This window comes from Mustela nigripes, chromosome 3 (assembly GCF_022355385.1).
Source record: "Mustela nigripes isolate SB6536 chromosome 3, MUSNIG.SB6536, whole genome shotgun sequence".
NCBI lineage: Eukaryota > Metazoa > Chordata > Mammalia > Carnivora > Mustelidae > Mustela > Mustela nigripes.
This window is the reverse complement of record NC_081559.1, coordinates 193,450,772-193,476,966: the sequence shown is the minus strand read 5'-3', so window position 1 is coordinate 193,476,966 and position 26,195 is coordinate 193,450,772. Positions and strand designations below refer to the sequence as shown.

General features: G+C 52.3%; 1 protein-coding gene across 1 annotated transcript in view; it reads left to right on the top strand.

Moving 5' to 3' along the window:
* Positions 1–9,832: 9,832 nt before the first annotated feature.
* Positions 9,833–26,195, top strand: part of COL22A1 (collagen type XXII alpha 1 chain) — a 236,498-nt gene continuing 220,135 nt past the window's right edge. The window contains exon 1 of the mRNA XM_059395531.1: positions 9,833–10,273. The gene's annotated coding sequence lies outside the window, so the exon portion shown is untranslated. The remainder of the gene's footprint in view (positions 10,274–26,195) is intronic.

Here is a 26,195-nt window from a genome sequence, read left to right as displayed (position 1 = left end):
GTGGGGACTCCAGGGGCTGGGAAGGCAGCAGGCCCAGGAAGGGCTCCCCATGGCCTGGGTTTGGGAGCCCTGAAGCTGCCTTTGCTTTAGAAAAGGTGCTCTCAACAGCACTTTTTCTCCTAGGCTGGAAGAATTTCATTGCTCTGTCCCTAACCAGATCTGCTCACTGCTCCCCAAACTCCCCTCTCGTTGCTCCCTCCATCTGGTGGCTGACCAGCCCCCTGCCCCTGGTTGGTGCATGTCCAGCAGGCCCGGCTTCTGTCCCCGCGGATCTCTACTTCCTTCCCCAGGCCCCAAACCCCACCTGCAGCCCGGCTTAGCCCAGGCCCTCAGTCTGCTCCTAACTTGAGACAGGAGGGATTTCAGCAGCCCTAGGGTTGGCCCCCATGGCTCCAGAGCCGGCATGGGCCCCAGCACCAGCCTGGGTCTCCTAGCCTGGCCCCCACCCCCACCCCTTCTTTTTCTTCAAGTGAAACTCCTTCCTGTCTGCATGTCCTGGCCTCCTCCGGTGTGTGAAAGAGACCCAGGTCAGATTCTAAGCTGCTGCTCTAAGGAGGTGGAGGCCTGGGCGAGTGGCCCGGCCTCTCTGAGGTCCCGATTGCTCACAACTCTCCGGGTGGCTGTAGGGTTTAAGCGAATCAAACCTTCTAAATTGGAACTGTGCGGGCTGGAGGTTTTGAATAATTTTTTAAATTTCCCAGGTGATTCTGCAGGCAAGAGAGATTCTGGAACCACTGATAAAGAGAAGCGCAAACATGTAGCAAAGGCGTTCCAAGAAGGGTCAGGGTTGGGGGGTAATTCTCATTTTGGGGTCTCATGAGGCTTCTGTTGCCAAAACATGAATTTTCCAGGAAGAACAGCCTTTTGGTCCTCTGCGAGCCACTCCTGATAGAAGTGGAGAAGAAACTCTGCAGGGCAGAGGACGAGGGGGAGGCAGCTGATGGATGTTCTAGGACCACGGCTCGGAGAAGGAAGGAGCACTGGCCCTTCCCTCTATAAACCCAGGGTCTGAGCCCTGGTTCCCAGTGTCAGCTGCTACTTCCTGGCCCGTGACCTCGGGCAGGCACTCCTCTTTCCATCATCAGCTTCTGCCTGTGGAAGGGTGGAGACAAAAGGTGCGTGTTTCCTCCAAGTTGGTCCAAGGAGTCATGCGTGGAAATCATGCAGGGACTTTTTCAAAGAGCACAGGATGGGGCTTTACCCCCGATATCCGAACCGGAATCTCCCGGGTTTTCTCAGTCAAGTCTGCAGCCCATTAACGTTAGGAAACAAGTTGCCTACAGTCGCTAAGGCCTTTTCTAGCTCTGATGTTCCAGAACAGTGTTCTCTGAAACCCACCCCATTAGTGAAGAAAAACACGGAACATCTATTTCACTAGTGTATTTGATTTTATGAAGTATATGTGTGTCTCTGATTACTAAGGTGTTTTGAATTTCCTAAGACATAACCACAAATACCGATTTTGAAGTTGTTATAAAAACAAACATATCTAACGTTTCTATGAGGAGGCAAAATTCTCCAAAAAGCCAAGAAGACAATGAAGAACAAAGTTGGAGAAACAATACTGCCTAACTTTAAAACTTTCTGAAAGCTACAGGAATCAAAGCAGTGGTCTTGGATGTGGGGAGGACAAGTAGATCAGTGGAACAGAACAGAAGGCCCAGAGAAAGAACCTCATAAATATAGTCAACAGATGTTTGATGCAGGAGCAAAGCAAAGCGAATACAGTGGGTCAGTCATCGTACTGGACAACTGGACAGCCACAGGCAGAAAAATGAATCTTGATACAGACCTGACACCCTTCACAGAAAGTAACTCGGAGTGGATCATCACCTAAATGTATACCTCAAATTGTAACATTCCCGGAAGGGAACATGGGAGAAAACCTAGAGGACCTTGGGCATGGTGATGCCATTTTAGATACAACCTCAAAGACATGATCCGTGGAAGGAATCATGGATGATCTGGACTTCACTAAAATTAAAAACTTCGATTTTGCAAAGGACACTATCAAGAGAATGAGAAGACATGTACAGAGCAGGAGGAAATATTTACAAAAGGCTCATCTTTTGAGATCATCATCTGATAGAGGACTGTGATCCAAAACACACAGAGAACTCTTACAACCTAACAGTAAGAAAACAAATTATTGATTTTAAAAAAATGGTGAAAGACCTGGGGCGCCTGGGTGGCTCAGTGGGTTAAGCATCCGACTCTTGGTTTTGGCTCAGGTAGTGATCTCGGGATTGTGAGATCAAGTCCAGCATCAGGCTATACACTCAGCGCGAGACCATGAGACTCCTTCTCCTCGGCTCCCCTCACCAAACACAGTGCGGGCGCTCTCTCTCTCTCTCTCTCTCTCTAATACATAAATCTTTAAAAACAATTGGCCAAAGACCCTCACAGGCAGCTCGCTAGAGAAGACACACAGGCAGCAAGTAAACACACAGAAAGATGCGCCACGTCCCGTGTCATCCGGAAATTCCAACTGGAACAAGAAGATACCACTATACGCCTACGAGAATGGCCCAAATCCAGGGCACTGACAGCGGGAAATGCCGGTGAGGATGTGGAGCACAGGGATCCTTCACGCATCACTGGTGGGGTCGCAGAACGCTGCGGCCACTCTGGAAGACGGTTTGGCAGGTTCTCACAAAATGAAACCTACACTTACCCTATGATCCAATCACACACTTGGCATTTACCCAAAGGAGTTGACCGTGTATTGCTACACAGAAACCTACACAAGGATGTTCCTAGTACCTTCAATTCATTATTGCTAATACTTGGAGGCAGCCAAGATGTCCTTCAGGAGGCAAGCGGATAAATAAATCATGTGCCTCTGGACAATGGGATGTGGTATAGCGCTAGAAAGAAATGCACGTCAAGCCACGACAAGACACGAGGACCCTTAAATGCATATCGCTAGGTGAAAGAAGCCAGTCTGAAAAACCTACGTACCACGTGATTCCAACCACGTGACATTCTGGAGATAGTCAAAGACCCGTGGCTGCCAGGCGTGTGGGGGTGACGGATAGAGGAGCATAGAGGGTCTGTAGGGCCCCTGGATACTCTGTGTGAGATTATAATGCCGGATGCATGCCATTGTGCATCCAAACCCGTAAGATATCTAACACCAAGAGCGAGCCCTGATGTAAATTACAGACTTTGGGCAATAGTGGTGTGTCCATGGAGGTCCATTAATCGTAACAGATTCCCCAGTCTGGTGGGAGATGCTCATCAACAGGGAGGTTGCAGGCGGGTGTGGGGCAGGGGAATGCAGGCAATCTCGGGACTTTTTAGTTTTCTATGAACCTACTAGTCCTTGAAAACCAGGATTTTAAAAACGGACAGAAATTCGGGCATGATTGAAAATCCACTGTAAGAGGGGCACCTGGGTGGCTCAATGGGTTAAACCCTCTGCCTTTGGCTTAGGTCATGATCCCAGGGTCCTGGGATCGAGCCCCGTATCGGGCTCTCGGCTCAGTAGGGAGCCTGCTTCCCCCCTCCTCTCTCTCTGCCTGCTTCTCTGCCTGCTTGTGATCTCCATCTGTCGAATAAATAAATAAAATCTCTAAAAATAAAATAAAATAAAATAAAATAAAATAAAAATCCACTGTAAGGAAGTAGGTAGCCTCCACCTCCCCGATTTGACCATGTAAAATATGGGGCCCCAGAAAAGCAAAGTTAAAGAAAAGCAGTGTTTTAAGAGGTCGGGGTGTCATCATAAAGCAAGAACAGGGTCCATGCGACTGAACGAGCACAGACAGAGAAAGTGACCCATCGGGAGGCAGGCAGCTTCCAGGGCACACCTGGCCGTCCCCCCAAGAGGGCAAGGATGCAGGTGCCTCGTGGGGGCCCGGGCCGGGCCAGGCATGCACCCCATTGCGTAGAGAATCGCCTTCCTCGCGTGTCAGCAAGGGCTGCCCACGTGTTCTCTCTGTGCCGCAGGCATCTTCTCGCTCACTCTCCGTGCGGCAGGCCCCCCTCTTCTAAGACTGCAGGGCTCTCGGAGAGGGCCGTGGCTGACTTTTGTGAGCACCTACTGAGTGCCAGCACGTGTGGCTAACTTCACCACCTGCACTGTAGTTACACTTGAACTACGTCCTTGAACTCACGCTGCAGGGACCCAGTTAAAGGCCCAAGCAGGAGGATGGCTATACTGTCCAAGGCGAGGCGGTCACGGCAGTGGCAGGATAGGGATTCAAGGTATAGTGTCTGAACTCTCTGCCCTGTGTCCTTCCAGGGGGGACATTCAGACGTGAATGCCTCTCTCCAGAGATGGGGCCCCTCCCTGCCCCTGGGAAACAAGACGAGGCCCCTCCCAACCCTTCCCTCCTCTGGGTAGCCTGAGGTCTGGGCTGGTCCAGGGTGTGCAACCCCCCAGCCCGCTTAGTGTCACCCTGGAAGTATCTGTCTGAGCCGTTTCCACCCTCAGCAAAGGTGGGTGAGTGCCGAGCCGGGCTGGGCAAGTACTCACAGGCAGTTTGTCGACATAATTGATACTGCCAAGCAGAAGGCAGGCACAATGGATGCCTGCCGAGCAGATGGGGGAGGATGCGGAATCCCTATAATCTAGACAGAGGCGTGTAATTTAGGAAAGTGGATTTGTTTTTCTTGAACAACAGGGACAGATAACGCCGCTCCAAGTAGTCGGGACTGTCTTTGGAAAGCACAGACACTCCTTATTTCTCTGTCCTGTGTTTCTAGCTCTTGTTCCAGAGGCATCCAGCACAGCACAGCACGGCAACCCTGTGAGTGGGCCGTCCTCGCTGGTCTCCTGGCTCTGGCTTCCGCCCCCTCTAGGCTGCCCACACATGGACCCAGATGGCCCGCTGGGCGGCAGCGAGCACTCCCTGGCGGTGGGGCATTGAGCGAGGCTTCGACCTCTCTGTGCTCCCGTTTTCTCCTCTTTGCGGTGGGGATAACCTTATCTTCTGTGTATTCACTTTCATTCACATGGAGTCTGTTTACGGAGCACTGATCACGTGTCCTCTGAGCAAAGCCAGAGATGACTTACGGGGCGGGGGGGGGGGGGGGGGGGCCCCCCGGGGAGAGGGGCGGGGGGGGGGGGGGGGGGGGGTGGGGCCGGCGCGGGTCCAACCATGCATGAAAGGGCAGAGCAGAGAGTAGATGCTGCTTACATCTGACCCCCTTCCTTCCCCCCTTTCCTCAAACAGCAGTTATAAATCAGCCTCACATCTGCAAATCCCCTGTGGCTTTTGTCCGGTGCAGGAGAAAATCCGCATTTCCTTTCTAGACTCTGCACATTTAAGCTCTCCAAGAAAAATGTATCTATCAAAATTTAAATCATCCTTCAACTCCCGGGCCACTTCTGGAACTGCCCCCAGAAATACACACAGATGAGAACAGAGCGAGAGATGCATAGAAAAATGTTTATTGCAGCATGTTGTAACTGAAAATAGAAGTGAATGTCACCATTGATCAGCTGAGGAGTTGTGGTCTTTGTATCCAGCAGACTTAGAGACCCTGTCCCTCGCATGCTGTCTGCCTTGTGATGGGTATCTAATACTGATGGGACAGGAGTACGGGCAGATGGAATGCAAGGTGGCCATTCACAGAATGAGGGGAACTAAAGGAACTGACATTGACGGGTGCCCCAGATACAGTGTTAGGCAAAAAAAAGATTCAAGCAACAGACTAGGATGTGTAAAGAGTATGTTCTCATTTTACAGAGTACAATGTGTCTGTACCAGACAAAACATCTTTAAACCAATAGGAAAAATTAGGAAAGCTACAAGATAATCTCTTCAATAAAGATTTTTGGAGAGAGAAATGGGAGCCCCAGGTGAGCTTTCCTCATCTGTTTTATTTTTCCCATTTAACCACACAGCGCGAGCATCCCCCCTAGTAAGGAACATAGCCCTGTCTCACCATGGGGGCCACTTCCCATCCTGTATTTAACTGATCCCCTACTGTTGGACAGTTGGACCATGGCCAATTTTTCACTTTTATAGACAGTGCTTATTTGAGCTCTTTCGGGACTGTATCTTTGCATTATAAACAATACATTCTTGGACGTATAATTGTTGTCACTTTCACTGCTGCTACTTCTGGTCGTCTTTGATCACTGCATGGCATTTACTGGATTTCAAAGTCAGGGAGAGGCTCAGCCTTTCACTAGTTCTCAGACAGAACAAACTGACCCCTGAAGCCCACTTTCCTCACCTGATAAATGAAAGTATATCCCTTCAGGTGCTGCCAACTAAGGAGAAGATGGCCAGCAGGGAGACTCTGAGGTCGCCGGCAGCTGCTCCCCATCCGCCCTCCGCCAACACACACACACACTGCCCGGGAGTCTTGGGAGAGTTGCTGATGCTGATGTAAGTGATTCTGAGGCAGGTACGCCCAGGGCGCGGGGTTGGCACACAGGGCAGGACACCGCCCCAGGAACGGGCTAAGTGGGCTTGGCAGGGTCACACCATCAGCTAGCGACACGGCCTCTGATTGAATAACTCCAAATGGAGCAGGGAGGCAAGATCCAGTAGGAGGAGATTCGAGTTGCCAGGAAATCAGCATTTGATGTCTTAGCAGAGGATTGCAACTGATGTCAGAGGTCAGAGAATCTCAGTGCTAGTGGGATACGTTTCAAGTTATCTGCAGGGTGAGCTACAGAAGTCAGTGTAAGTTTTTAGAAGATGGACTGGACCTGAAGTCAGAGGAACAACTGTGGCAAGTTCCTTAAAACCTCCAAGCGTCTGCTTGTGGATTCGTACACCGAGGACGCGAGGACATCCTTGCCGCGTGCCGTCCGTCAGAAACAGGGTACTCGAGTGTCTACAGGTGTGTCTGGCACACAGGTGCTCACTCAATGGCCATTGCTGTCATCATCATCATCATTCTCTCTCCTGGAGAAGCTAGGGAGTTCCTGGAGGAGACAGCAAGTCAAAGAGTGTGTTGACCATTACCAACTCTCCTTGCCCTGGGCCAGGCACTGTCCCAGCCCTACAGATGCAGTGACGACAGAATTTTCTGCCCTCCTGGATCTCATTTCTGGCTGGGAAGACAAAGAATAAATACATGAGTATCAAGTATGCTATCAGACAGGGGCTTTGAAGGGCCACAAACACTGAAGTGGGCAGAGAGAGCTATGGGGCTGGTTTATTATTATCATTTTTTAATGTTATCTTATTGTGGAAATAGTTATCATGAACCTGTCTTCTTAATACATGTGTAAGGGTATGCTGCAGTTTGGTCACTACAAGCACTCGGATCTGTGCTAGGCTCTCCCAAGTTCCCCAGTGCAGACTCTGCCGCAGGGGGTGACACATACTACCCCGTTTTCACAGCCCATTCTGCCCTCCAGAGGTTTATTTCCTTCAAGGTGCTAACCTTAAACATAAAATTTATTATATCAGCAAAAGTCGATTTATTCAGGAATAACAGAGAACTGCAACTCAGGACATGTAGGCTAGGGCAAGCCACGGGCAAGTCCAGCGCACAAAGGAGAGGAAGGTTACCTTGCAGAGAAGGAGAAGCTGGCAGGGGCTGTTCTGAAGGAAGAGTCCACTGGAGAAGAGCTAGAGTTTAGGGTGGTGAGGTTTCCGGCCGGATGAGTTTCCGCCCTGGCGGACCTCTCCTAGGAGAATCGATGTACATCTTTCCCTGGGGGGGGGGGGGGGGGGGGGGCTGTAATTGAGGAGTCTGCCCCTGCCCCGCCTCCTTTTCTGCTGGAGCCTGTAACTGACACATCTAGGATAGGAGTCCCTGCCCCTGTCCTTCACGGCGCTCAGGATCAGTCGGCAATGCAACATGGCAGTCCGCTGCCCGTGCGCCGGCTTTCCGTCCTTCCCCTCCAGCATGCGTGCAGGCAACACGCCTGGGCTCCCACTCCGAGACAGCCAAACACCGCGGGGACAAGCCCCAAGCATCACGCACCCGGGGAAGACTCCCGTGGGCGGTTGCTGTTAAACCACTTGTCTTTGCAGGATCAGGATGTGGCCAAAATGTGACGCCCCTTACAAGCCCCACTTAAAACAGAGGCCCTGGGCTCCAGCAAGCACCAGCCCAGACCAGGCCCTTCCAGCCAATCAGGAGGAGGCCCTCTCTCCCCTTGCCTCATTAGCATATTTGACCCTGGGAACCTGTGCCTGGACTTCATTAAGTGCAGGTCCCTGGTCTGTATGGGTAGGTCTCCCAGAGCACTACCCCTTGGTTCTGTGTCTCCCCGCTTCTACTCGAGTTGTGGGCCCAGGAAAACTTGGCCTGCGCCTTTGACTTCTGGGTTTGGCATGGTTTCTACCATGGTTGGGCCGCAGAACCCCACTCCGGTAACAAATCCTCCTCCCCACCTGGATGGTCCTGGCACACACAGGGCATCTAACAGCTGAGAAGTGAGTGCACCGCTCCCTACCCTACCTTGATTCTGATAAGCAGGGCCCCTGCCTCAGCCCCTCAGCATCCCACAGGAACATCTGTTTTCACCCGCACACCTCCTTGGCTTCCTTTGGAAGACACCTGACACTGCACCAAGGGGTGCCAAGGGGCGCTCAGGAACCAGGTGTGGCGTGGATGGTCACGGGAGAGCTGGGAAAGATCTCAAGAGAAGAAGGAAGCCGCTGGGTTGCCAGGGATTCCCTGGGTGTTCACAAATTTGCCCTCTGCTGTCTATGAAAAGCTACCAAGTAGGCAGCCAGAGACGTCCGACAGTTCAGAAGCCTGTTTGGAAGTGGGGGTGAGGGCAGGGAGGAGGTCATCCGGATGAAGACATGCTCTCGTCTAGTTCCAAATACCCCTGCCTGTGCTGTTTTTAGGAACGGAGGTCAGAGAGAGAATATAGAGGAGCCCCCTGGGCCAACGCTTGTTGCTTCTCTGCTGCTGGGGGTTGGGAAGCCCCAGAAAAGGAGGCAGGAGTGTTCTGTGGCTTAAGAAGAAGAGGCGGTAAAACAAAACTGTTTGTTTTCCACCCCAGAGACCCAGTCTACTGAAACTGAACGTGTGCTCCCAGGAGGAGCACGAGCTCAGAAAGGCAAATCCTGCAAAAACAGAGTCCAACTATGGGATGCGGGATTGGCTATTAAACAACAGGTGTTCTATTATCTCTCTTCTGGTCCAGCCTAGAAGGATGCCTCCGGGAAGGTGCTGGACGGGCAACTGACCCAAGCCCGGAGTTCATGGTGTTTCAGGAATTGATACAGGGGAGGTGCGTGGGTCCTGCCTCAATATCCTTCTGACTCGTAGGCAGGACTCTTAGTAATGCTGACTCTAGTTTGAAATCTTTGCTCACTTCTTCTTAGACCTACCTGGCTCCCGGCCCCCCTCTTCTGAGAGACCCCGGCAGGGGACAGCAGCTCTCCAGGCCTTCCAGGTCCTCATCTACTAATAAGGGCCTGGATCCACCCCTCCCCCAGGACGTAGGGAGAGCCGCAAAGGGGGCCACCTGTAGAAAGAGGCAGCTAGGTGCTGGGACGTGTCCGGTCCCTCCTTGCAGGACAAATGGCAAAGTCATCCCCAACCCCTGACCCCTCGGAGCTTGCCAAACTGGCCTGCAGCTGCTGCCCGCGGGGGGCGGGGAGGGGGGCTATTCCAGACCGAGCTGTAAAAGGGACCAAAATATCCGGTGCGGTCTATAACTGGACAGGGAGTGTCAGCCCCTGTCCCGGGCTTCCTAGGGCGGCCTCTCCACTGCCTGGAAGCCAAGCTGCCCCTGCCTCTTCCCGCAGGGGCGCACCCTCCAGCCCGCTCGGCTCCCGCCCCCCGGGGCACAGACCTCGGCCCTCCCGGCGCCGCTGCCCCGCCCGCCGCCCTCCTTGCGGGTCCGCCCACCGCCGGCTCCGCCCTCCTGGCTCCGAGCTGGGGGCTCCCGCTGCCCGGGCCACTTTGCCCCTGGGGGGACCGAGCAGCTTTGTTCCTGAGCAGCAGCTGGGCTGCCTGCGCCGCTGCTGCTCTCCCGGAGGACCTGTCTCCCCTTTCCTTATGTTTGTGTTTCTCCAGCACTTTCTGTTTTATTTTCCAAGTTGGGAGACTTACCTTTCTACGGTATTTCTGTAGTTACTGGTTTTAAAACTAGCTCTTTCTCGGGACCCCTGGCCTGGGGGAAGCTTATTCCAAGTTTTGTTTGGAGATTGAAATTGCAAAAAAAAATTGGGGGCGGGGGGGCGGGAGGGAGGTGAGCGCATTTGCTGGCCCGTGAACGCCTCCCCGCAGGAGGGGGCTGCCTGGGGCTGGCTGCTTCTCCTGACACTGCTTCTGCGGGATCCCCGCCCTGGACTGCAGCTGGAGCTGCTACCCCTTCGAGCTTCTCCCTTGCCAGGTAAGGCCGGGGTCTCTTCTCTGGAGGCTGTGGAGGTGTCGGGGCTTCAGGCTTGGGCCCGTCTGCCCTGGGTGAGGATGGGGGAGGCCTGAGTGCCTGGAGCTGCGCAGAAGGCCCTCTCCAGACTGAGTGGTGTCCTTCTGGGGCTTGAACTGCGGAAGGACCTCCGTCCTGAGCTGACAGGTCTCTGCTTTGGGAACTTCAGAGTGAAAAGAAGCAGTCGGTAAGGAGCTGCCTGTCTGATTTTAGGTGAGCCGCTGGGAAGGCAGGAGCCCAGGAATGACTGGGGTGTGTCAGAGACAGGGGCGTCTTTCCAAGTTGCTACTTCTCAAAGTTGATGAGATCTCCCAGCCTCTTTCAACCTTCCAGTAAGAAATTTGGAGTAAAAGCCAGAAAGGAGGGGGAAAAGGAAAGAAAAAGAGAAACAGGGAGGAGAGAGAGAACAGCGTACCTTCAGTTTTGCATTGTTTTCAAGGAACTTTGACTTTTCAGCCTAAATTTAGATCTCTTTCCTTCTGAGCAGTTTATTACTCCTCTCTCAATGGTAGCAAACCCCAGGGCCAGGAGGGGGGTTGTTTTTGCCCCCTTTTTCTGCCCGTCCTCCAATGTAGCAGGCCAGAGATTCTGGTCGCAGGTGATGAAGTTTAAGTTGATTAGTGGTGTTATCAGACCATGCGTCCCCACTTCTCCCCACTCCCATGGAGACTCCGAGATGCCAGCGGCCAGGCTTACCGGGCATCTCCTGAAGAAGGGGCCCCCTGTGGGCCGGTCCTGGAGCGCTGGGCTGCATCCCTCTCCACGGAACTTCCTCCCGCTACTGGGTCATCGCCCAGAGCTTTCTGCACAAGTGCCTCTGTCCCCTCTGTCCTTGCACAGGCCATTCCAGCCCCCAGTCGCTCTCACTGACAGTGCCAGCAAAATCCCAGACAGCCCGTGAGGACGCCCTGGCTTTGGGAGGAACCCTGGGACCCCTTCTAGTTTCTTTGTTAATTGCTCTGTTTCAGCAAAGTTCTAAATTCCAGGGCTTCGGTGTGGCCCAAGGCCTCTAAGAGGGGCTGGGCTGCTCAGTGAAGGACAGGATCTCTTAACCCTGCCGCTCTATGGGGCTGCCCGAGCTCACAGACTGTCCAGTGATCCCCAGTGTCCTCATCGGCCAAGTGGAGGTGATGGAAAGGGAGCGGAGGCAGGCTTCTGGAAGAGCAGGGCTTCTGGAAGGCACACACCATGTCTCAGAAGCCTGTGCTCCTTAACTCCCCAGAGAGGTGGCACCTGCACCCCATCCTAGATTTCCTTGTCCCTCTGCTGCTGAGGGGCCGACCATGACTTTGGGAAATTGTCGCTCTGTGGTTGTTGGGGCTCTCAGCAGGCAAGAGACTGGACACTAGGAAGGGTTTCTTTCCAGGGGGCTTTTAAAATAATTAGAACAGGGTTTTGTAAGTGGTTTTCCTGGTGCTTCCAAATTTCACCCAGTGTTTGAAAAAGCTTCTCTGCATCTCAGAATGGCTCAATAAGCAAATCACGGACTTATTCAGCCAGAGTTTTAATGTTTCCGGGTTGTGCTATTTTTTTATTTATTTCATCTTTTCTTAAAGATTTTATTCACTTATCTGGCTGAGAGAGAGCACAAGTAGGCAGAGCAGTAGACAGAGGGAAAGGGAGAATCAGGCTCCCCGCTGAGCAGGGATTCCGGCTGCTGGACTTAATCCCAGGACCCTGAGATCATAACCTGAGCCGAAGGCAGACGCTTAATGGAGCCACCCAGGCGCCTCACAGGTTGTTTTAAAACTGATTTCATTACTTGCCAGTAAGCTGTTCAGCAGACTTTTTGCACAAACTGTAAACTTTGGTTTCTCTTGAAAAATGAGAAGACGGGACAGCTTCTTCCTTGCATGAGATCTGCGCGGCCACCCACTTCAGTGAGGGGCGTGTCCTCTGCGCTGGTCCGCGGTTGTCTGTGTGACCATCGAGGGTCTCCTTGGACCCCGGAGTTTGCTAGCTCACACTCGAAGTGCCGGCTTATCTGTCCCCCTCTGATTCCATTCTAGAGGGGTGCAGATAAGTAGAGAGAAAGCAGGATTCCTGGGAGCAGAAGCCGCGACTGAAATGGCAAGATAATTGCTGCCCCAAGAAAGGTCATCGGGTGTGGAGGACAGTAGCTGTGTGGCCGCGGTGGCCTGCAGGAATGTCATGGAGCAGATGCAGCTGACCTGCTCTCTTCCTTCCCAAAGTGGATGTCTGAGGTCCTAGTGAGGGAAGTGTTGTTGGACTCTGGATTCTAGTGCAGGAGGGAGAGCTGTGCAGGGACCAAAGGGATCCACTCATGGTTGGGGGAGAAGGTCCCCCGATACTGGAGGTATTTCAACCAAGCTTGGATGGACATTCCAAATAGCTGGCAGAGGGCTGAGCTGAACTTTGAATGCTTGGGCCTGGTGGACATTTAAAGTCTTTTTCCCAGCTTGAGATATGGCTTGAGATACTAAGGGCTTCCTCTCCAGCCTCAAAATTTGGCTGGTCCCCTCCTGCCTCCTCTCTTCCTTCAGTGCTGCTTCTGCTGCTGAAGGCTAGCACAGGCTGTGTGTGCGGTCACTAGGAGTCAGGACGTGGGTGCTCTAGGTGGCATTCTTATCGAGGATCTATCAGCAAAGAAATGGAAGACCAGGCTTTGAACCACTTACCTGAGGACAGGGAGAGAGGGGATGAGGAGTCAGGATTCAAAGCCACTTCTGGGGGATCAAAGTCCATTGTTATTTCAACAAAGGCCCTTTTCTTCAGGCTGGGAGGACTTGTCCTCAGAATGGAACATTGTTTGGGATGCAGACCTGCAAGGAGAACCAGAAAATAGAAAATGAGAAGAGCCTACAGTCATTTTTAGGTGGGAAAGGTCCCCGAAGTCGTTAGCCAATCCACTACTCAAGAACAGAATACCTGTTGTGATGAGCACTGGGCATTATACGTAACTAATGAATCATTGAGCATGACATCAAAAACTAATGATGTACTATATGTTGGATAACTGAACATAATAATAATAAAAAAAAAGAATTGGATGCGTGTTAGGAGGCATGACAAACATAACTGCAAAATTGAGGAAGACCAAGATAGATAGAAGAGGAAAAGTGTAATTACCCATTGTACAGATAAGGAAACAGAGTACAGGAAGACATGAGGGACTTGCCTGCTTCCTATCCAGAGAGAGGCAGGTCTCAAACTCAGGTCTCATGAGGTGCCGGGACACAGAGGAAGTAGCCCTCTGTCTTCCTGGCCAGGACTTAGCATTGTGCATGTGTGGGCTTGCACACATATGTGTGTGTGTGCATATGTGGATGTTGGTCAGGGTTGGCACCATTTTATATTGCTTCTTAAAATCCCTTCAAGTGGGTGAGCTTAACAGTCCCACGTGGTAGGGCAGTGAGCCTCTCCGCGCATGCAATTTCCCACGTGTTGCCGTGACATTCTCTGATTATTCCCAAGGAATAGGGTTTCTGGGTCAAAGGAAGTGGGCATGTTCATGTTTTCAGGAGGTCTCAGGACTAAGCATTCATGAGAGGCTGAATGCCAGGTAGTATCATGGTACAAAATACGGGAAGTCTTGATGGATGCCCAGGGAAGATGTGGAGGTTGGACCTGCCAGCGTTGTGGCTGCAAAGATGCCAGAATCCTTCTGTGACACAGTGAGCTGAGGGCTGAGCTCCCTCCCACTGCCCGAGACTGAGGCCAGGTGCCTAAGACAGTATACTCCCGGTTCCTGGAAGCTGGCTCCTTCTAGTTAACTCTGGCTATGTTCTGGTAGAGATGAGAGTATCATTTTAATTTTTATTTAAACTTTGGTTCATTATAAAATATTGTGGAGAAGAGGAATTGACACCATCTTTTGGTTGGAACTAACTCGAGGGAGAGCCTCTGCTGTAATTGCGACTGATCAGAGAACATTGGCGCTGGCCTTGAATGCCTGGCAGCCAAGCTGTTGGGGACAGTATGCTCCTGAGTCCATAAAGACAAGAAAAAGCAAACTGACCTAAACAATAAAAGAATGTGTCATTTAAAAATAAAACAATGGCAAACTTGTTTGTGATTGTGGATTCAGAGTGTCTGTGTATGGCTTTGCCAGATACCTGGTAAATCCCTCCTTCTAAGGGCTCTTTCACCTGAAGAATGTTCTAGAAGCATCCCAGCCACATCGCCCAATCTCCTTATCTGATGACTGCCTCCAGTGTCTCATCTCTAAGGTACTTGGTCACCTTCTCCTGGTCCACCTCAGGGGCAGAGGAGTCATCACTTACCGGAGCAGCCTCCGATGCCTTGTTGAATATCTGGTGAAAAAGTCTTTCTTTTATTGAAATGGGAGCTGTCTTTACTGCTTCCACTGGCCAGTCCTTATTTCATGTTTTTTGGAGCTATTTAGCATAATTTAAATCCCATTTCTGAGGACATTTTTTGAGCCCTGTAAAAAGTAAAATAATGTGACCCTGAGCCTATCTGAGATTGAAGGCCAACGGGTGCCAGACTGGGTGTTTGGCTTTCTTACATTGTTTATTGCTGCAAATTTAGCTCTGCTCTTCCCTGCTGTGTGGACAGACAAACCAAGGCTTTGGACAGTCCCGCGATGGGTCAGCTGCAGCAGAATTGGGATCCAAACCCATATGTTAGTGGAAAGCTCATGCCCTTACCCAAACTTCCAGACTGAGTATATAAGGTAAATGTATGGAATTGATACAAAGAGGCAAATACACCATTTGGAAGTGGCTTTTACTTGTTAAAAAAAAATATTTCTCATCAAAATAGCTTAAATTATAAAAGTAATAAAAGTGTATTGTTGTAAGTGAGGCAGGGTTAGAGAACCCCTGCATTCACCCCTTACCACCCTCCCCTTAACCAATAGTAACATTGTGGCAAATAGCCTTTTGCAACATTATATCCAAACCACACACATCAATCAAAATCCAGTGTTTGAACAGTTTGGGAACAATAATAATGAGCTCTAAAACAAGTTTATGTAGCACAATGTCTGGCTCCTAGGACTGGACTCCATTAATAATTGAAAGGTTGAACTGTATTCTGTTCTGCTTGGTCTGATGTTTGCTGGGAGTGCACTGGGCGGTGGTGCAGTGGTCCCCCCCTTCGCTTTCAGCAAAACTCATGGTCAGAATGAGGCCCTGGGTGGATGGTTTCCAGGCCTCAGGAGAAACGCCTAATGGCAACCTAACCTTCTTCCTTGCTCTGGAGCTGCTGTGGGCAAGTCGCTTGGGCTTTCTGAGCATCTTGGGTTCTTCGACCCCAGCATCCCATGCTGCCGGCAGCTCCACGTCCTCTGCTCCTGTAACCCACGATGGGCTTGTCAGTTTCTGCCACTAGGCAATGAATTCCTTTAGATGACGGGTTTCACATTCTTTATCTATGAACTGCCCGTGTCTACACAATGCTGGACACAGTGGGAACACAACTGATTTTATGGAACAATGTAATTTCAGAATGGTGTTAATTAAGTGCCTGGCACAAAGTAGGTAGTGAATTAAGAAATTACAATTTATTTTATTTTTAGATTTTATTTATTTATTTGACAGAGGGAGAGATCACAAGCAGGCAGAGAGGCAGTCAGAGAGAGAGGGGGAAGCAGCCTCACCACTGAGCAAAGAGCCTGATGCAGGGCTCGATCTGAGGACCCTGGGATCATGACCTGAGCCAAAGGCAGAGGCTTTAACCCACTGAGCCACCCAGGTGCCCCTGCAATTTAGTTTAAATCACAGTTAAGTCAGTGAGTGCAATATCAATATTGGAGAAGTCATAGGCATATTTACGCCACCTGGCATGGTGTCCCCCCCACTGGTGTGCTCAACACCAGCCGCTCAGGAGGGGCTCTGTTTGATGGCCAGGCAGCCCAGGGACCTGCCCATTGTTGAGGCCCACACTGAGCCCGGGGACTGGGCTTACACTAGCAACAGTAGGTCTGGCTCAGGTCTGAATTTGACCCTCCTGTTTGCGAACTACATGGTTTCCAGCACCATTTAGAACATCTCCCGGCAGGGACACCTGGGTGGCTTAGTCCATTGAGCATCTGCCTTGGGTTTGGGTCATGATCCCAGGGTCCTGGGATCAAGCTCCAAGTCAGACTCCTTGCTCAGCAGGAAACCTGTTTCTCCCTCTCTCACTATAGCTCCTCCTGTTTTCTTTCTCTCTCTCAAATAAATACTTTTTTTTTTTTTTTTTTTTTTTTTAAATAGAACTTCTCTGTGCAGGAGCCCAGAGAGGGAGCTCTGATAGCACCGAGTGTTAGCCTAGGGGTCGGGGATCTCTGGGGATGAGCAGGTCTGACATCCTTAGGTGATCATGGGTCAATTTTCTACCTTTACAAGGTCATTGGGCCCCAGGACTTCCCTTTAGCCACACTAGCTTGTTCTTAGACTAGAAAAGAAAGTTTCTGAACTCACTAGATCATCCCCTTACAAAGTGATTTAGTAGCTGTGTGGATATATGTAAATATAAATATCTATAGCCCCTTGCCTTTTTGGTTAGTCATTTTTTTTTTTAAAGATTTTATTTATTCGACAGAGAGAGATCACAAGTAGGCAGAGAGAGAGAGAGAGAGGAGGAAGCAGGCTCCCTGCTGAGCACAGAGCCCGATGCGGGACTCGATCCCAGGACCCTGAGATCATGACCTGAGCCTAAGGTAGGACCCAACCCACTGAGCCACACAGGTGCCCCTGGTTAGTCATTTAACACCAGCTCTTCCTGGAGGGCCTGGGTGGCTCCGTCGGTTAAGCATCTGACTTTGGCTCAGGTGGTGATCTTGGGGTCCTGGGACTGAGCCCCGCATCAGGTTCCTCCTGCTTCTCCCCCTGCTCCTATTTTCTCTCTCTCTCTCAAATAAATAAAATCTTTTTTTTTAAAAAATAGCTTTTCCCACAGGGGTCCATCCTGTTACCATTTATCACGGTCTGAATGTAGGGGTGCTTAGGGACTGAAGGATGGATGCAACACAGCCCTGATGCCAGAATGTTCGGTGCGCTAAGGGTGAGGGTTCAGGCACTCTGTGCTGGGGACGACAGAGGAACACTAAGTAGTTGACCCTGCAGTCAACCACTTAGCAGGCACCAAGGACTCCCACAGTGTAGACGTGGGCACTGAGTGTTTCTGTGCACACCCCACCCCCCCGACTTCTGCAACAGTCCTGGAGCTATGTAGTCATCACCTTATGTAGGAGGGGAGACCTGGAGAAATTTAAAGACCCGTCTACAGACAAGATAAATGCAGATGTCCCTGCTCCCCGCTGCTCCCCGCTGCTCCCCGCTGCTTCCTTCCCTTCTTCTCATCCCTTCTGTGTCAGAGTGTGACTTGTCAGGGCTGGGCTTTCACGGAGGGCTTCTGAGAGCCAGAACACCTAAGCTGATTCTAGGAGGAAGAGAATTCGCCACATCGTTTTAAATGGCTTGTTTCTCCTTTGGGCCATCCCCCTGCAGGGGAGGGTCCCAGAGGCGACACTCTGCCTTGTTTATCTCTATCTTGGGGACTCTGGCATGGCCTTGGGGTGGGTGGGGCTACAGTGTTTGTGGCATGAGTGAGCATTTGTGTGGGTGGGTTGGGGGGCATGATGCTGTGGGTGAATGAGGAGGCAAACACGCGAGCGGGGTGAGGAATGAGTGAGTGGGCGCGTTCATCCACACGGCCACGTTTCCGTCAGCTATGTCTGGATGGGTTTTCAGGCTTTGTGATGGTCTTTTGCTCAAACAAAACTTTTCTAGAGGCTTTTCTCCTGTCCCTCTTGTTGCAAACCCCCACCAGGGAATGCCCAGGCTGTGTTTACAAAGCTCCGCTTTGCCGGGTACTGCACGGTGCGGTGGAAATGAATGGAGCTCCTCCCACAGATCCCCTTGATGGGGAGACATCCTGGGGCTTCTCCTCGGCTTGGTTCTGGGGTCTTGGCACTGTGATGCCAAAGCCATGGGCTCCTTTAGGAACAGAGCTGGAGGACCCCACACTGTGACAGCTCAGAGCCCTCTATCGGGAAGAAAGTTGATCCTGCAGAGCCCGTGAGCCTGGTGCGTCCCCATGTATCCCTGACCACCTTCACACACTTGTGGCTGCACAACGACAGGGACGTGGTGGGGTCTGAGGCCGTACCTCGGAAGAACAGAAACACTCTTAATGAATAGGGCAAGACTGTAAGTCCTGTGCGAATCTACAAGTTTACTCTTTTGCAGGGAGTAGCAAGTTCAAGGTTACTTTTTTTTTTAATTAATTTTTTAGAAAATATAAGAGATCTTCCTATTATTATCTAAGTGAAATACACAGTTAAATATAGTTCAGACACTCAACCCACTGATTCATTTGTTTCCGTGACATTCCGTGGGGGGGCCTGCTGTATGCCCGTCACCATCTAGGCACAGAGGAAGAGAGACCAGAGACACAGTCCCTAGGTCTAAAGGAGCTCAGTGGAAAAGATAGGCCAATAAGTAGGTCAGTTTTATTTTATTTTTTTTAAAGATTTTTTTTACTTTTAAGTAATGTCTGTTCCCAACGTGGGGCTCAAACTCACAACCCCGAGATCAAGAATCCCATGTTCTACTGACTGAGCTAGCCAGGCACCCCTAAGTAGGTCAATTTAATACCACTTGTGGGGTGCTAGAACTTAAGGGTCTGTGGGAGCCTAAAGAAGATAGTGACACACTTCTTGCCTGGGAAATCAGGGAAGTCTTCCTGGAGGAGAAAGCACATAGGCTGGGTTTTGAAGCCTCAGTAGGAGTCTGCCTGGCAAGGAAAAGAAAGCATCACAGAGGCAATGTCAGAGATTCAGGAAAAGAAAATACTGGGGAGGGGCGCCTGGGTGGCTCAGTGGGTTAAGCCTCTGCCTTAGGCTCAGGTCATGATCCCAGGGTTCTGGGATGGAGCTCCACATCGGACTCTCTGCTCAGCAAGAAGCCTGCTTTCCACCACCCCTACCCCGCCCCCGGCCTGTTTCTCTGCCTGCTTGTGATCTCTCTCTCTCTCTCTCTCTCTCTGTTAAATAAATTTAAAAAAAAAAAAAAGAAGAAGAAGAAGAAGAAGAAGATACAGGGGTGTTGGAGGAAGAAGGAGAAGTCTTTGAGTTTGGAGAATAAGATTCATGAGGTCAGATGTGGGGGCCATAAACCTGGAAAAGGAGATTGGGGTCCGACTGAGAAGGGCCACAAAGAGAAAACTTTAAGGCGGGAATTGACAGGAACAGACCTGTCTCGTCCGATAAACTCTGTGCTGATGGTGAGAAGCCCTTTGAAAACCCAGAGTATGACATAGGAATTTCTAATTTGGTCCAGGGGTAGGAATCTCCTTCTCAGAAGGGAAACCGTCCTCAGAGCTTATGTGGCGCACACAGCCTCCAGCAGAGTGGGGATCAGAGACTCCAGGGTCTCTAAAGGTGGCGACACTGTAAACCCACGTGCTGGAGCCCATGAGGAGGGAGGAGCATGCTCCCCTGGGAAAGGGGAGTCAAGCATCTGATCCCCCTTGGCAACCGCCCTGTCCCTCAGCTTCCGCATCTGAAGATGGCTAACGCCTGCCTCACTCCCTCTTGTTGCAACAAGCACCCAACCCCTCTGCACGGCCCAGGACTTCATCCTTCTCCCCTAGGAAAGGGGGAGCCTTCATAATCAGTGTGGGGGCTAGAGCACTATTTATACCCATCGCTTCATCAGACCAGACGCTGCTCAAAATAAGTTAAACAGAAATATCTTTCTGTGTCCTTAGGACCCGTAATCTGAGACAGTCTCTTGTGAAATGCCCCGACACAGTGTATTGGGGGGGGGGGGGGAGAAAGAAGCAAAAGAAGAAAATATTGGGACGAATGCAGCACCAAAGGTGCAAAAGACCTAAGGACGGGGTGCGGCATCCCTGAGATGTTAGAATGAACTAGTGGAGTGTTCAAGAGCATTTGCATGGGCTGAAGGGAGGGGCCCTCCTGTCCTGGGCTGCCCTTTTGGCCCCGGAGGGATGCAGGTGGGGGATCTGGATGGGTCTGGGAAGTCCGCCCTGCAGAGGAGTTGAACTGGGCCCTTCTGGGAAAGCCTGTCTAAACTGGGTTGGGAACCAGAGGCAAGACGAAGAGTGAGAACAACATTTGTAGAGTGAGGGACACTGCGTGCGGGAGCCTGGGTGAGCTCCAGAGAGCAGGGGCCCTACCTGAGGGCTTAGCTAAGCACACGCCTGCTCTGTGGTTTATAAGAGAAGAAAGCACAGTGCAAATGGGCTTGAGCTGAAGAAGGGAAGGCCGGGAGGGTTTGCTCTGGGCAGCACGGCTCTGGTGCCTCTGAACTTCGGGCAGCACTGGGTGGGTGCTCAAGTGATGGATGGTATCTCCTCCTCCCCCAGTATGCGGCCTCATTCTCCATCAGGCTCCCCTGTGTCACGATCGCCTTCAGTATCTCTAAACTTGGCACCTGGAGTAGAAGCATACCTCTCTCTGGAAACTCCCGCGGAGGGCCCAGAGACGGCCCAGCTTGCTTACCTGTTTCACCCTCTCCTATTCCAGCATCTGGGGGGATGTGGGGTCTACACTGGTGTAGTCTGGTCTCGGGCCACCCCACCGGCCAGGCGGAAGGTACACGCTCCCGTGAACCACATCAACGGAGCATGGAGAGGAGTTTTTGGCAAAAGCAAGAAGTGAAATCTGCTTCCAGAAGAAAGGAGTCTAGAAGGGTTAAAGCAGAGGTGGGGGCAGGCAGGAGACCTTCCCTGCGGGGGCAGGGGCACAGAGGGGGACAGACAGGAGTGGTCTCAGGGTGCCTAGTTCTATGGCCCTTCTCTTCCCACTGCCCTGAAGCCCTTCAGACTGAGCACCTTTCTGGAACTGGGGAAGTGATTCAAAGTCAATGAGCGTTTCCCTGCGCGTTATTTACAGCAGAAAGCTCCAAGCACTGACATTCCAGGGCCCACAGTCTGCCCTGGGTGGTCCTTCCCACTTATGTCCTGATTTCCTTTAGGAGGCAGCCGGGAACCCCCAAGAGAGTGTGGCCCCGAATGTTGATCCAGCCTCTGCCATGGATAACCACATGGTCCTGAGCAACGTCGTGGCCTGGGGTTTCTGGACAGTGAAAGAGGACGGGGACTCTGAGCACACGAGGCTGTTTGGGGGGCCTTTCAGGCGCGGCTGTGCACCTGCTGTATGGCTGGAGCTCAGTGACTTACCGGAGTCCACGTACAATCAGGTCTGACCCGGACTGCCACCAGCCTTGAGGGGATCGCTGGTGGGCGATGGTTCTCCTAGTCACCAGTCAGGCCTGTCTGTCAGATCCAGGAGGTGGTTAACCGTAATGCTCAAGAAGCCGTCCTTGGCAGCAGAAGCTCGGTGGCATATGGGAAGCAAACCCCATAGGTTCCCCATCTTTGCTCTCAGCTGTGTCTGATCAGAGCCCCCTCTCTGGTCCCGTAACACACCATGGCCACATCCCATGCCTTTCTGTTCACTTTCAGGGACTACCAAGCCTAGTCCGTCCATTCTAGCCCTAAAGAGCAATCCGTGCCCCTGTCCCACGTGGTTACCCAAGGGACCTGGTGAGGGTGTGGGCGGTGGTTGACCTTTTCCCTCCCCCTTTCTCCCTCCTTACCTACTTCGGTGGCAGCAGGGGTCTTTCTGCTGGCTGCCTCTGGTGCTGATACTTCACTGCACTCCGGGGACCCAGGGGGTGACTCTAAGGGAGCCCCCCCGGCTTGGAAGAGCTCTTCTGGTCGGGCTCTCCCTTGCCCCTTGCAATTCTGCTCTGCAGCACCTTTGGGGCCGCTTACAGCTGCAGTCTCCTCATGCCAACAGCTCCTCTGGTTGGGTGCCAGCCCGGCAACCCAGGCCTGCCTCCCTTTTGTGGTGTTTCTGTCACTCCTGGGACCTCACTCTCTCGTGCCACATGGAATCATGGGCGTGCACGCGGCCCCTCCCCGATCCTGCGCTGCCTGTTCGCCTGTCCTCTTCCCCTCGGTCACAGAAAGCCGAGCTGACACGCAGTCAGGTGACAGGAGACTGGGTGGGGGGTGGTCCAAGCCAGCCCGGCACGTTCGTGATGAGACGCTCTGAGCTCTGTCCGGAGGCTGTGAGGGCTTACTGCAGGACTCAGCCACCAGCCTACGGACCAGATTTGTGCAATAGGGGCCTCACTGGGTTCTTGTGAGCACGTGCAGACCATGAGACCCCCCAGTCGGGGGGAGTCTGAGGGCCGGGGCCACTTCCTGAGCTGCTGGTTTCAGGAATCCGGAATCGGAGCGAGACCTCTTACTCCTTGCCATGCCTTTCTTTCTGGACGGCTGCCTCCTTCCCGTTACTCAGATCTCCATCCAGTGTCCCCATGCAGGACACTGTCCTTCTACGAAGTGTGCACCCTGTCCTGCCCCGATCAATACCCGTGACTTCACCTGGCTGTGCTCACATCCACTCTTCTCCGACACCGTATTCGTGCTCAGGCGCGTCTAGGCCGCGCTCTCTTCCTAGACAGCAGGCTCCGCGGAGCCGGGGGCGGGGGCGTTGCTCTACCCAGTGGTTAGAAAGCGCCTGGCACGCGGTCCGGGACGTGGCACATAGTGGCCGAGTTGATAAATCGACGAGTCCTCGGACCGCGCGGGATAGGGAAGCAGTGCGCGCCGGCTTCAGGGCAAGGGTCGCCGTCCAAGTCCTCCAGGGCCAGTTGAAGGAACACAGAAGACTAGACAGAGCTTGCGTTTCATTCACAAACTGTAGCAGCTGGGAGAGATACGACGGGCATCCTGCCTCTTCTGAGGGAAAAACCAAACCAAACAAAATAAAACGGGCAGAGAGGAAATCTTGTTGAATTCCGCGGCGTACAGGAGGAGGCCGCAACCCTCACTCCGTCTCCTCCTCCTTCAGTCCGATGAATCCCGAGCTTGGGCAGTTGGTGTCGGGCTTAAGGGGATTCCATTTTTTTAAAAAAAGAAGATTTTATATATTTGTCAAAGAGAGAGAGAGGGAGAGGGAGAGCGAGCACAAGCAGGGGCAGCTACAAGCAGAGGGAGGAGCAGGCTGTCCGCTGAGCAGGGAGCCCGACGCGGGACTTGATCCCAGGACCCTGGGTTATGACGGGAACAGAAGGCAGACGCTCAAGCAGATTCCACTTAAGTCTTGCGATGTGCTAATGAGGAGGACATGGGGCTGGATGGAAGTTCTTGCTTGTTAGCAGGACCACAGACTGCGGAAGGTTTGGGCTCCTGCTCTCTCCTCCCCCCTGGGATGTTCTCCAGACAGAGACCAGGGCTTCCTGCTCCAGTGAAACAGACCCCGATTCTAGGCTCACAGGGGCCTGGGCTTGAGCCCCAGACTTGTCACATCCCTGCTATGTGATCATGGGGGGGGGGCATATTCTGTAACTCTTCTGAACCTGAAACCCCTTTGACGGCTTGTTATGAAGAGAGAACACGTTGCAAGGGAAACTAGCACGGTTCTGTCTGCGTGAATCACGCTATGCCCTCGTGTGGTTGTTCTGTCGTTCCCGCTCAGACGGTTGGATCAGCTGCCGTTCTGCAGGTTTTCACATATATTTTCCTGCCCTAAGAGTCCTCTGTGCTCTGCCTCTCTCTCTCTCCTTCTCACCCCAGCCCCCTGGCAGCTGCGGGTTCCTCTGTGGTCTCCACGATTTAGCTTCTCCAGAATGTCACAGAGTTGGGCTCCTACGGTGTGCAGCCTTTCCAGATTAGACTTCTTTCACGGACTGATAAGTATTTAGGGTCCCTTCATGGCTTTTCATGGCCCAGGAGCTCATTTCTCTTGAGTGCTGAGTAATGTTCCCTTGTCTGGGTGGACCACCGTTTCCAGGTCTGTTCACCTACGGAAGGATGTCTTGAATGCCTCCAGGTTTTGGCAATTGTGAATGGGGCTGCTGCACACATCCACGTGCAGATTTTTGTGCAGACATATGTTTCTAGCTCCTTTGGGTAAATACCAAGGAGCATGGTTGCTGGGCAACATGGGAAGAGCATGTTTAAGTTTTCGAGAAGCCACCAAACTGTCTTCCCATGTGGCCGCTCTGTCCTGCGTTCCCTCGAGCCGCGAGTGAGCAGCCCTGCTGCTCGGCATCCTTGCCGGCATCGGGTGTTGTCTGTGCACTGACTTTGGTCCTTCTCGTAGGTGTGTCATGGATGCAGTTTTAACTTCCAGTTTTCTGATGCCGTGCGGCGTGGAGCATCTCTCTATGGGATGACTTCCTGTCCGTGTATCTTCCTTGGTCCTGAGCCTGTTAAGAACATGGGTCCTTTCTTTAAATCAGGTTGTTTTCTTCTTGTTGAGTCTCAAGGGTTCCTTGTATATTTTGAATCACAGTTCCTCTCTGTGTCTTCTGTAAATATTTTCTCCCACTCTGTGGCTTGTCTTTCCATCCCCTGAGGTTTGTTGTCCTTGTTGCTAGTTAGAAGTGCCGCACCCGGAGCTCTCACCGTAGAAGAACACTGGATCAGAGAACAGACTAAAAATATAGGGGTGCCCGGTTGTGCCCGCTTCGTAACTAGGTGTGACGATGAGAAGGAGCCCATGTAGCATGGGAGGTGGAGAGCTTGGCTTCTGTCCTCCGCCTCTGACTTGCACTCCCTCTGCACATTTCCAGGGGTGTCCCCAGCCCCTCTTCTGAGCTCTAGGCTCAAGTGTCAACTGTCGATCTTTGACTCCATCTGGCTGCCTTCAGGGTGCTCAGACTCACTCAGTGGGTCTGGCGGGAGCTCCCCATCCCCGCCACCGCAGTGACCGGCTCCGGCTGTTCAGATCAGGACTCCGGGCTCCCCTCTTCCATGCCCTCCTCCTCCCTCCACTGCCAGCCAGGCACGCCTACCACGGCATCCGCGGGCAGCGTAGGCGAGGTGGTCTATGTCTCTTTTCATGCTACCTCCCTCCTCACTCGCCTCTCCGTTCCGTCCATCCTCTCCGCAGGGTTGATGCCACACCCGTGCGTGAGGACACCCACTGGTGTCCGGAGGTCTCAGGGTGCTCTGTCCCCTTTCCCTGGGTCACCACACAAGTCCTAACCCGTCTTTATGAACAGCCTCAAATCTGAATGCCTTCCTCTCCCCTGCGTGCCTCCCTCCTCCTTCAGCCTTTATTTCCTTCTCCAAAACACTGTACTTCCTGCTTATCCCATGCATGTTCCTCAAAGGGAGGCTGCCCACCGCTGGTGAAGGCGACCCTTGTCCTCCTGTCTACTCTCCACTCATCTTCCCAGGCTCAACTCGGATATCCCCTCCTCCAGGAAGCCTTTGGTGACCCCCTAGGACTGAGTGAGGTGCTTGTCCCTCCCTCTATCAGAGTCGGACTGCATGGAATTATAAGCATCCTCTTGCTTCTCTGTCTCCCCCATGGGGCTGCCATCTCTGGACAGAGTGCCCTACCCTCCGTGCCTGGCCCTTAGTCAGTGTTCACATGCGTGGAGGGCGTGCTTGAATTAGACAGCGAAACAGCGCGATTCCCAGTGCCCACCGCCGTCACCCTCTGACTTCTGCGTAGCTCAGATGGAGAATCTCCCTCCATGTTGTTTGTGGCCATGTTGGCCAACATCTAACTTTATACAACATTATCACCTCATTCACTGCCTCTTCTCCTCTACAGATCCAGGAAGGAGGGGATATCATTCCCATTTTATAGGTGAGAAAACAGAGGATTCAAAAATCACAAAAAATGTGTGCCTTCCATACTCACTCTGGCCAGGCATCGTTCTAAGCTTTGCACTGGTATCGACCCAGTTAACCCCTCCAGTGAGATAAGTGTTTTATCCCCACTCTCACATGAAAGGGCTGAGGCCCAGAGAGGTGCAGTGACTCCCCTGGTTTGCACAGCTCGGGAGAATTTGAACCCGGGGACTCTGCTTGCAAAGCGTCCTCATGGTGCTCGCTGCCCCAGGAGAAGCCAGTGCCCCCGACGGTGCCCAGCATATAGGAGACCCAGGAGACTGGGTCCAGCTCACAAAAAGCCAAG